The 11865-nt window shown below is 42.7% G+C and overlaps 2 pseudogenes; one reads left to right on the top strand and one right to left on the bottom strand.

The window, feature by feature from the left end:
- Window positions 1–5053: 5053 nt before the first annotated feature.
- LOC147426276 (uncharacterized) lies at window positions 5054–5469 on the top strand (annotated as a pseudogene).
- Window positions 5470–5954: 485 nt separating this feature from the next.
- On the bottom strand, window positions 5955–11281 carry LOC147426277 (uncharacterized; annotated as a pseudogene).
- Window positions 11282–11865: the final 584 nt, after the last annotated feature.

An 11865-nucleotide genomic window follows, 5' to 3' on the forward strand; every position in this document is an offset into this window, starting at 1 on the left:
GTACCCATATTCGTGCTGAAACATACATATGCACAAGCATACACATGCATAAACTTTGTAGCTTGTTTATGCATGTGTTTGTACCTTGCACTTGTACGTTTAAGCACTTTTAGGTCTAATATACACAATCATAAACATGTCTTAATATGCATAATCAACGCGCATACCCATGCAAGGACAGCTTTGCACATGCATGTGTAGGTTTATTCAAATATGCACGTTCGTACTGTATGCATGGGTCTATGCACATGGATGTTTATGCATGTGTATGTTTATGCCCATGTACGTTTAAGCAATTTAAGGTCTAATATACACAAGCATAAACATGTCCTAATACGCATAATCAATGCGCATACCCATGCAAGAACAACCTTGCACATGCATGGGTCTATGCACATGTATGTTTATGCATGTGTATGTATATGTCCATGTACGTTTAAGCAATTTTAGGTCTAATATACACAAGCATAAACATGTTTAAATATGCATAATCATCGTGCATACCCATGCAAGAACAACCTTGCACATGCATGTGTAGGTTTATTCAAATATGCACGTTCGTAATGTATGCATGGGTCTATGTACGTGTATGTTTATGCATGTTGGGGTATAGGCGTCTGTGCTTTGTCCGGCCGCCCAGAGTCTGTGCGCCTACTGACTTGTATACCTTATACATAGCATAAGTGTATAGGGGGCTGCTCACTCTTTGAATCTCCCCACCCATATCTGTGTTGTGTGTCTCCTTCTCTCTCTCTCACTCTCCATCTGTGGTGCTCCCCGATCCCCTTCAATTGGTATCAGAGCTATGGTGACCGCGGAGAGCACGACGGCTTTGAGAGCTTCGAGGCGATAGCTCGCTCGTTTTCGACGGTGGAGTTCGATCGTGGAGTTTCACGGAGAGAAATTTTAGCTTGAGGAGCATTGTCTTTGGAGCTTAGGAGCTTGGTGTGGTCAAGCTTGGTCGAGGAGGCGGTTGCGGCTTCCTTGGTGAGAGGAGCTTTTGAGCTCAGTGGAGCTCGTTAGAGAAGTGCTCGGCGGAGGAGAGCTTGACATTCGAGTGCTTGGATGCTGTTGTGGCAGAGCTCTTGTGTTGGAGCTTGCATTGAGAGGAAATTGCATCACGCAGAGTGGAGCAGGAGCAGGTTCAATACTGTGTGCAGCTCGTTTTTGCCATTTTCGGGCTCTAAAACACAATTTTTTGCGTAGCTCTGTCATACAGAGTCAGATCTACATCATCCAGGAGTTTAGGTCAGGGTTTTGGCACGCTCCGGACGCGATGGTGATGTCTATTTGCTGAAATTATGCTTTGAATTACAGCAGGTACAACAGCAGGTTTATTTGTGCACTTTCGGGTCCCAAAAACACTGTTTTTGGTATATCTCACACACACGGAGTATTTTCTGCAGCAACCAGCAAATTCATAGGTGTACACAGGTTTTTGGATATGCATTTGTCCAGAGAGCCACTCATGCGAGAGTGAGCTATGTTGCCATGGTCTTGGCGGTTTATGTATGCCATATATGGATTTGTGTATTTGTTTATGGCTGAGATTATTTGAGATTTGGCTCAATTTATAGAAGAAACTCTGTTGGATTTTATCCAGGTTCTCGCCATAGATTCTACGTATCCGTAGGTTGCTCTTTGACAGTTTATTGGTTGAGTTTACTCCCACTTTGACAGGTGATTTTCAGTTGTCATTTGGTTGGAGTTTGGAGTCACTTGTGTATGCCCTTGTGTGCCGTATTTCGTATTGCGCATAGCGACAGATCTTGCAGGTTTTGCGAAATGTTGCTATAGTTATCTGGCAGACATTTGCTCATCGATTGAAAGGTATTTTGGCAGCAATCATCACTCACATGTATGTCATTTGAGGTGCCGTTGAGTTGTACTCCGGCAAGAGCGGGTATGCTCATATGTATGACTTTGTGAGGTGATTCCGGTCGAGTTTATTCCCGGATTGGCCATTGTGGCATATATTATTGTCTCTTTGAGGTTTACTGTTGAGATTTTGCTCCAGTTACAAAGGAGACTCTGCCAAAATTTTGTCAGATATTTATGCGCGATTGAGTCATATTGACTTGTGATTTTGTGCAAGGTTTTGCACGGTTATTGGTGCAACTTTGCATTTGGTTTCATATTTGGAGACTTTTGTTGATGCGATTCGAGCCAGTTTAGGGCTGACTTGTATTGACATTGTGGGAGCTCTATTTTGGAGTGTGTCTCACAGGTTCTACATTGTGTTTCTGGCCATATTGGTAGACAGTTTTCAGGTGTTGTTGGTGAGGTGGTTTTGCTTTCTAGTTTGCTACATTATGCTCATGGCAGAGACAGGTGATCGATCAGATTGTGACCTCTCACAGATGCGCATGTTTGATGGGTCAGACTTTGTGGCATGGAGAGAGTGTATGCTTGATGCATTTGACACAGCGAGGGTTGCATCGACCATTGAGTGGTGATGCAGGTAGACCTTCAAACATGTCTGATGATCAGTGCTAGGAGCTAGAGGAGATGGCACTATCTACGCTCTCTTTACACCTTGCGGAATCTGTATATGCTCTTGTTATGTATGAGACTACTTCGAGAGCACTTTGGCGCAGATTACATGATATGTATGATAGATCTGAGTCATCACGGACTCGTGTGAGACATGTACATTCACGAGCACGCCGACAGGTGACATGTTGGTATTGTGGTCATTCTGGACACGTTAGACGGCGTTGTTTTCGTCGTATGCGACATCGTAGGAGACATGGCAGTCTCAGAGATGTATGTAGTGATGCCGTGGACTCAGTTGCTTTGACAGTTGAGGCACATGTAGTGTCGGAGTATACTAGTGACGGGGATGTCACTTTTACCTCGAGCTATGCACGAGATGCTATACATGTGGATAGTGCACTCCCTTCGCAGTGGTTGCTAGACGCAGATGCTATGTTTCATGTCACGCCGCATCGTGCATGGTTTTGTAGCTATTCTAGCAGGATGCTTGGCAGTGTACGTTTGACCGATGGATCGGTGCATGCGATAGCAGGTGCAGGAGATGTGAGACTGTCATTACCGAGTGGTGCATCTTACTTATTACGACATGTGCGCTATGTACCAGATTTGACAGTGAGTTTGATCTCGATTGGTCAGCTTAGAGATTGTGGATGTCAGATTTCGCTACGAGAGCGAGATTTTGTGATGCATTTGGGTTCACTAGTGATTGCGAGAGGTGTCAGGAGTGGTACAGGTTACCCATTGCATGTGGATCACGCGAGAGACGGTGTTGTCTCTGTGATCACGCATCCAGGTAGAGAGCGAGAGAGCACGCGAGTCTCTTTTGCTCATGGGTTGCAGGGTACTTTGCATGGAGTGCAGAGTAGTAAGCTCGTTGTGCACACAGTTGGGGCACGACTTGAGTAGTCACACAGAGAGGTGACAGAGTCAGACATGCATGCTTTGCTAGTGACTGAGCAAAGCAGAGAGTCAGTTGTGCGAGATACTTCTATGCAGGATAGACAGGTAGAGCGATCTTGCTCTAGTGAGTCACGACAGGAGGACGTTGTGCAAGAGTCTATGCATACGGAGTTAGAGCATGAGAGCTCTAGTGAGTCACAGCAGATTGAGTGGTCATGTTTGCAGTGGATGATTGCAGAGGAGACTGAGATGTCAGCGATCATGCAATCATTCCTTTCTATGCTCGACAGTGAGCATGGGGATATAGTTGTGCAGGATATGTCTTCTAGCAGACATCTAGAGCAGCTGGTTTGCTCTGAGGTTGCACGACAGGTTGATGCGTCTTTTGTGGACAGTCACGAGATGCATGTGGCTGACACGCCTTGTCAGTCAGAGATGCCTATTGCCAGGGATATATATGTTGATGCATGCTCCGTAGAGCTAGCAGGGCCCGCTAGCATTGCATCGGCATTCGGTGGTCTCATGTATGAGATGCTGATCTTGAGACCGGATATCCCAGCTGCAGTGGGAGCATTTGCAGTTGGGGTTGTCAGTCGTTTGTTGACTGATGATGGCATAGTGCACGAGGGAGATATGCAGGTATTGCGTATATACTTGCAGTACGTGTGCGGTACGTCTGGTGGTGTATGGACTTACACGGGAGCAGGACAGCCGGATGCACACAATCAGAGCCAGCCAGTGGGCATCGGTTGAGAGCGGTTTTCTCTCACCTTTTGTACTCTTTAGACTAGGTTCCCTTGCTTAAAGGCACAATCGCCTTTAAGTGGGAGGTTGTTGGGGTATAGGCGTCTGTGCCTTGCCCGGTCGCCCAGAGTCTGGGCGCCCACTGACTTGTATACCTTATACATAGCATAAGTGTATAGGGGGCTGCTCACTCTTTGAGTCTCCCCACCCATATCTGTGTTGTGTGTCTCCTTCTCTCTCTCTCACTCTTCGTCTGTGGTGCTCCCCGATCCCCTTCAATGCATGTGTATGTCTATGCCCGTGCAAGGACAACCTTGCACGTGCATGTGTAGGTTTATTCAAATATGCACGTTCGTACTGTATGCATGGGTCTATGCCAGTCTGTGTTTAAGCAATTGTAGGTCTAATATACATAAGCATAAACATGTTCAAATATGCATAATCATCGTACATACCCATGCAAGAACAACCTTGTACCTGCGTGTGTAGGTTTATTCAAATATGCACATTTGTAATATATGCATGGTCTAAGCATGTGTATGTTCATATCTAGCCTTCAATGTTTATTCATGGGGCAAGGTTTATACGTGTGAAAGGTTTACTAATGGCATGGGATGATTAATTGATGTAGTACAAAGAGCTTGTTTATTCAACCTTAAATCGAAAGATATTCTATGGCAAACTTGCGGCATGTCAGGACCTACGACTAGGCATTCTATGCAGAAAGCGTATGGTACACCACCTCTCAAAAGAGCATGGACTCAGTGTGGAAATCCCCGACCAACACCTTGCTCAGAAACATACTACGAGTGGAGATAATAAGGACATAGACTCAGCAAATCGTGCATTGTGATCTTTCAACCCATCCCTTCCACACTACTCCAAGCTAGCCCATGTCTTCATAGCCAGTTACATGGAGTGCAAGAAAGGGAAGAGAGAAGAACAACCACTCGATGAATGTAACACAAAGAATCTTACTCAAGCATCTTCTTGTATGTACGTTGTGCTTTACACATTTCTTTGATCATTATGATTGGTGGTTGCAGTTGATTTGGTCACCCCTCCTCATGTACAAAGACATGAAGGGGGGGCTCACATTCCTGAAGATGTGCTTCACGAGGCAACGGCCGACATGAATGCAATGGAAGAAAACATAGTACAAGTACCTCAAGTGGTGGACAACTCCATTGATGCTGAGGACGAAGGTCCTATCATTGTCGACCATGTCATGGCGGGCCCTAGCAAGGGTAAAAGCCTCGTAAAAAGGTGTCAAAGAACGATCTTGTTGCTACTCGACGATCTACAAGATTGAATACATGTGGAGTTTAATGTTGCTTTGTATTAAAGCTATGTGGGATTCCTTTTATTTGCCATGGGCAAAAGACAATTGTTTCCTTTGTTAATTCATGGTGTTTTGGTTTATTATTTGACTATGTGACTATCTCTCTCTCTCTCTCTCTCTCTCTCTCTCTCTCTCTCTCTCTCTCTCTCCCTCACACACACACACACACACACACACACACACACACACACACACAGCTTGCATTAGCAAAAGTCTCTCTCTCTCTCTCTCTCTCTCTCTCTCTCTCTCTCACACACACACACACACACACACACACACACACACACACACACACACACACACACACACACACACACACAAGTCTCTTGCATGAGCAAAAGTCGCCCACACCCACACTTAAGTCTCTCTCTCTCTCTCTCTCTCTCTCTCTCTCTCTCTCTCTTCCCCCCAATAGCTTGCATGAGCAAAAGTCACATATTAAGCATTACCACAAGAATGATACAATGGAATGTTACAACACATCTGGGGTTGCCGTTTTGGCTTTCTTATCCAATTTAGCTTGCATGGACACTCTCTGCTGTTTCTTGGGCCTAGTAAAAGGATGCACATCGCTCTCTTTCTTTCTTTCAGAATATCTTTTCTCAATGAATGGCTTTGCACTCTTTAGGGTATTGCCAAATCCATCCTCCATACTGGAAAAAGCTGCCATGTCATGCTGTGCCTTCATCAAGTTCACATGGGCCAATGTGCGTCTTAGTCCATCACATGCCGCTGAGGCGGTCTAGGGCGGGCAACAAGAAGAGTGGCCTCTAAGCACTCTTCTAGGCTCCCATGCTGCTCAATTGGATTGGGGTTGGAAAAAAACAACAACACACACACAAACCCGCAACCTAACCCTACACAAATTTGGGGCACCACCTAGTTTTGGATGCGAACTAGGACGCGTAAAGAGAGATAGATAGAGAGAGAGAGAGAGAGAGAGAGAGAGAGAGAGAGAGAGAGAGAGAGATAGTGCTCGGGCTGCTTTGAAATGTATCGGCAATGATCAAGCAAACACAATTATATATGTAAGAAAGAGAGTGAAGGGGGAGGGGGTGCTTGTTGCACTAATATCTTCTTACAAATCTGTCGTGACCAATCAAAGTGAGATTAGTATTTGTTCAACATAGCTTGAGTAAATTACACCACAACACATCACAAGAAAGCCACCCTAATCACTGTCTTAAGGCCAGGGGAGTCCTCTCCACCCTATCGCCCTCTTACAGTATGTGGGATTTATGGCTAAATTAATGACAACACCTAGAGACAAGCTATCAAGAACTTTAACAAAACACCAAGACACTTACACATCATTGTTGTCCATTACTTCACGTTGGAAGAGAGACAAAGTATCCAAGCTTAGTCCAAATCCACCCTCCTTGATTCAACAAATGTTGGGCTTACACTAGTAGGAGAAATGATAGATTTCCCATTCTCAATTGAATGATCGCTCTCTCTCTTACAATGGCATAGAGTTCCCTTGCTAATCACCCCTAATACAACACATGCACATGCATAAGACAATGAGCTTCCACTCAAGAGCTCCTTCTAGAGAGGTTGAGCTTGGCTTCTCAAGCTATAGCATAGTGCTCTTGCTTATGGCTCCCCTTTTGTGCTAGCTACACCCTCCTTTTATAGTAATTTTGAGGGCTAGGATTACTCCTCTAACCATGGTTGGGTTAGATTTTCAGCACTTATCTAATTTCTTTTTCTTGGAATTATCAAGAAGTTGGTGTGGATAGATGAAGAAGAGAGAGAGAAGTGGAGGTGATAGGACTTTTCATAGTAGGTTAGTGTTAGTAAATTAGTAGAGTTAGTATTTTTATTGACTTACAAATGGAATTGGATATTTACAATGGGAGTATCCAAGTAGGATACAAATAAGGAAGAAAAAACTCTTAATAGGTAAGAAAATATGAATTTCTTACAATGTTGATGCTCCAAGTGTCTTGAGTAGGATCAATTTTGACGCTTGTTGACGGTCCACTAGCTTTGACGGTACGTTTTTTCTCCACTCTTGACCTTCCTTGGGAGCCAAGGTAAGTGAACATGAGTACTCAATCACCATGATGCTGTCTTTCAAGAGAAGAGGCTGAATTTTGTGGTTTTTTGATAGATATGGGTAATATGGATGAGGAAAAATGAGACTAGGTGGTCAATTTTGGAATGGAAGTGTGTATAGGAGACATGAGTTCACCATGGTTTCTCTTATTCTTCAAGGTTGAGAAGAAGGTGAGTAGGGTGCAGAGAGGAGTGGTGAGAGAGGTGGGGATGATGAGTGGAGAAGTGTGTGTGAAAGAGGAAAATGATAAAGTGGAACAAGAAGTGTGGCTGCATAGCATGGGAAAACTGGGGTCCACCAATAAAATCATAGCTCACAGCTCGTAGCTCAAAAAAATATGAAAAAATTTGAGGTGAAAGTTCAGCTCACGAGCTACAACTTTTGTTTGTATCACCTTTTCAAATTCGAGGAGAATGTGATCTTTAAAAATTCAGCAAAACCGACTGTTTTTTTCCACTGCACAAAATCCTTTTGAGTTCTTTCTTTGGATGATTCTTTTGAATACCTCCAAGAGTGAGCCCCCCATGGTGCATGCATGCATTCCATATACCCTTGACCTTATTTGGTAGGTCTATAATTGAAGATATTGTTGAGATCATGATTAAGTGAATAGTACAACTAAGAAAATCAAATATTGAGGGGTCAAAAAATAAAAAAATAAAAAAATGTACATGTCAAATATAAATAATATAGGTGGAAAAAATATAAAGGGGTCAAAATAAATCTCTCTCATTATAAGTCTATCATAAAAAGATGAATATTTTTTGTGGTCTAATTTATGAGAGTAATAGAGAATAGATGTAGGAAGGAAAAAATCACAATAGTGAAAAAATATACACATAAATAGAACTAGTTTTTTTGGATTTTTATTGGGATGGAGTTACACCAAAAATAAGAGAAGATTGCATGAAATTATTTTTATATGGAATAAAGAGTATGCAAAATGGTAAGAAAAAATATGGTAATGGTGAGTCAATGTACATAGTGTAAATAACACACCATAGGTAGAAATATTTAAATAAATATCAAAATAATTATGAAAAATCCTTTTATTTAGGTCCTATATACAATGAAATATTTACACACAAATGGGCCATATTATACTTTTATATATATATATATATATATATATATTTGGCTCAACTAGCCCAGTGACTAGCTAATTGAGGGTTTTTAAGAAGATATGGGAAAAGTCCCCTAACTCACACACACCTATATACAGTGAAATGGTAGGGGTAACCAAAATGTTTGAGTGATTTGATAGGGTGAGGTAGCTTACTATGGCAATTATGGAAAGCCGAAAAACGGCTATCACCGCCTTAATGAGTGCTTCGTCTCCTCCCACTGTCACTAACAATTCATCAAAGATTTGCCGCAGTGGTTGAATGCTCACCTTTGATGTCGAAGAATCAACGTGTTCATGCTCCACTTCCTCAATGGGTAAGCCCATGCTGGTAGGAGGAGACTCCCCACTAGAGAACGCTTTTGTGTGGGCCTCCATTCTTCCTCTTGGTTGTCTGCCTATTTGCCATGATTCATACATGTCCATGCATTGCTTCACAAGTGAGGCTAGGTATCTCCTCTCATTAGCATGACCTTAATTTGATGCTTGCATATATTCCCTTGCTCAACCCACTTACAAGCGCAACATGCCCATTCACAATCGGCGTTGATATACAATGTACCCTTGGCCAGGGGATGAAACACTTTCCACCAAAGCCACCCCCTTGGAGGAATCCACAAAGGTGACATGCCCATCAGGAATTTGAAGTGCCAGCTGCTAGGAGTTCTCAACAACCACCTCTATGGAATTGTTGTGCTTGAATCCATTATCCTTCAATTGTTGAATGAACCAATAGTGGGACAAGCAACTAGTGGTGAGCTTGTGCAAGAGCCAATCTACACGCCGAGCCATGAGCCTTTTTGTGGAACCAAGGAACTTAGACTTTAATTGGCCATGATATGCCTCGATGGCACCATTCGTATCTTGTCTAGCATGAGGAAAATTGCGTGTTGCCCGCACCCACATTTCCGTGGCATAAGGGGAAAAAAGGGTAAGAGAAATTGGCATAAGGATAGGGATACATGAGATATTTGTGATGACATTGTCTCACCTATCTTGGGCTCCCAATAGGTCTTTAGGTACATGATGAACTCAATTTCTTGGCTATATTTGTTGTAGAAGGACTCGAGCATCAACTTTGCCTCCTCCTTGGTGACCTCCTCCCTTGTACATGCACCATGCATATTCATAATTGCCCCCAAATCCCTAAACATCTCTGCTCTTTTTGGCCAATCCTTGACCTTTCTAATAAGATGTTTTAGCCAACATCGCTTGACATGCCACAAACAAAGTAGAATTGGTTGATGGAAAACAACTCTGCTTGACAAACCCCACTGAATTTTGTAAGTGCATGCCTCAACCTAGTTATTAGATGTAAACCATAAAGTTTTGGAAGGTCTATACCTTAGAGCAGCAATCTCTTGCTCTGTATCATCAACCATAAATGCTCCAGGCTCCCAAGACTTGTGGTGGTCAAGCATGGAGTTCCTAAAGCAGCTCAACCAGGTTCGAGTGCTTTCAAAGGTGGCTGATGATGTTAGGACCCATGCAATGGGGACACCATTACAATGGCTATCAAACACAAGGATAGTGTAAAGATTGAACTGCAATAAACGTGTAAGGCATGCTTTATATATTGCCTTAATGAAAAAAACCACCCGATGCAAGAGAGGAAAACCACATAATGCAAGAGACAAGGAATGCTACCTTGTATTTATTGGTACCGAAGGTTGCATCCATTGCAAGGAGATCTGCATTGCCATGTTTGAAACACATCTCTCTTTGCCATGGAGTTTGTATTCCCAACACAAAGTCCAAGGAGTTCTTTTCATCCTGATGTTGGCATACAAAAATATTCTCCTTGTTCTCCATGCACCATCTGCTGACACTCTCAGCATCATTGTCGTGCCATTGATATTCATCAATGAAGAGCTTTTGGCCGATATTCAGGACATCTTTTATGCTCAAAAAATCATCCCTAACCATGGAGTACGCAGGATCCTTGGTCGTTTGAGTGTGCAATGCTTGAATGTGCTTTTCCATAACTTGTTGAGGTGAGAATCCACGAAACAGCATGTTCGCAACCCAAACTTTCTTGTGCATAGATATCCAAGGAGAGAACTTTGAAGAATCGCCATCATGAGAAGAACCATGGCACACCTCATCATCCCTGTTTGTGTGATAGGGGTGGATGTACGAAATGACGCCCACATCGGGCTCGTTTGCCAATCCCTTAACTTGGAAGTGACATTGACAACCTCGTAAAAGCATGCCTTTATTAAGAGGTGGACGCCTCTTCTTTTGCCGCTCGATGGGCCCTGTGGGGATGCTTCATTACCATCTTCAAATGGTGCACCATCTCCCTCTATCACACAATCTTGTGTAAGAGATGATGTCTTTGGTCCAAATGCACACTAAAACCTGGTATGAAGAACACAAAATTCCTAATTGCATTGCAATTATCCAACATAACAATGTGATTAGAGTTTGAATGAAGTTAGAGATACACTTACACTTTCCGTTCAATCCATCTGTCGATAGTGATGCGTTTAAGTTGTTCTGATGTTCGCCTATGGTGCGTGATAATCTTGAAAGACGTAGGAAAATTCTCAGACTTTGCCTCGCCGGCTACGAAGTCATTCACTCGAGACCACGGAATTCGAGCTTCGCGCATTATTCGATACTTGGATTTCTCGTTGTATATATGCAACCATTGTAGTGATGAAGAATTGAAGATACCGGGGTTAGGAATTTGTAGATTCATCTTGAATTGAGACGTTGCAAGGGAGGGAATTAACACATTAGGGGAATTTTGAGGTCATTTTTGTGCCTTTTAGCGTGTAGAGAGAGAGTGGTCTCAACCAATGGTTGAAGAGCTTCCGTTACGGAACCTCTATTTTTTAAAACTCACAAAAAAAGCAAATATTCTATCTTTACCGCAACTTTGAGCTGGTAAATAGCAATGTAAACAAGTAAAAGTGCAAAGGCATTCAATAGATGTTTCTTTTAGAAAGACGTACTTCTCATATTATATTGTTTTCATTTTGCACGTCATCATCATAAAACAATGTTTGGATTCTATCTCCATGATCTTTTCCAGATTTGAACCATTTTTTGCACATTCTGCTTATTCTTCTCTTGAACTCAGACTAGACTTCTCTACTCATTTCCTTTTTCACCATGGAATCTTCATCACAATCAAAACGACCAAGAACTTCCATTGAAGCCATTGTCACTTACAACACGACTGATCAAAAT

The sequence above is a fragment of the Adiantum capillus-veneris genome, chromosome 24 (assembly GCF_014529385.1).
Source record: "Adiantum capillus-veneris isolate H3 chromosome 24, ASM1452938v2, whole genome shotgun sequence".
Classification (NCBI taxonomy): domain Eukaryota; kingdom Viridiplantae; phylum Streptophyta; class Polypodiopsida; order Polypodiales; family Pteridaceae; genus Adiantum; species Adiantum capillus-veneris.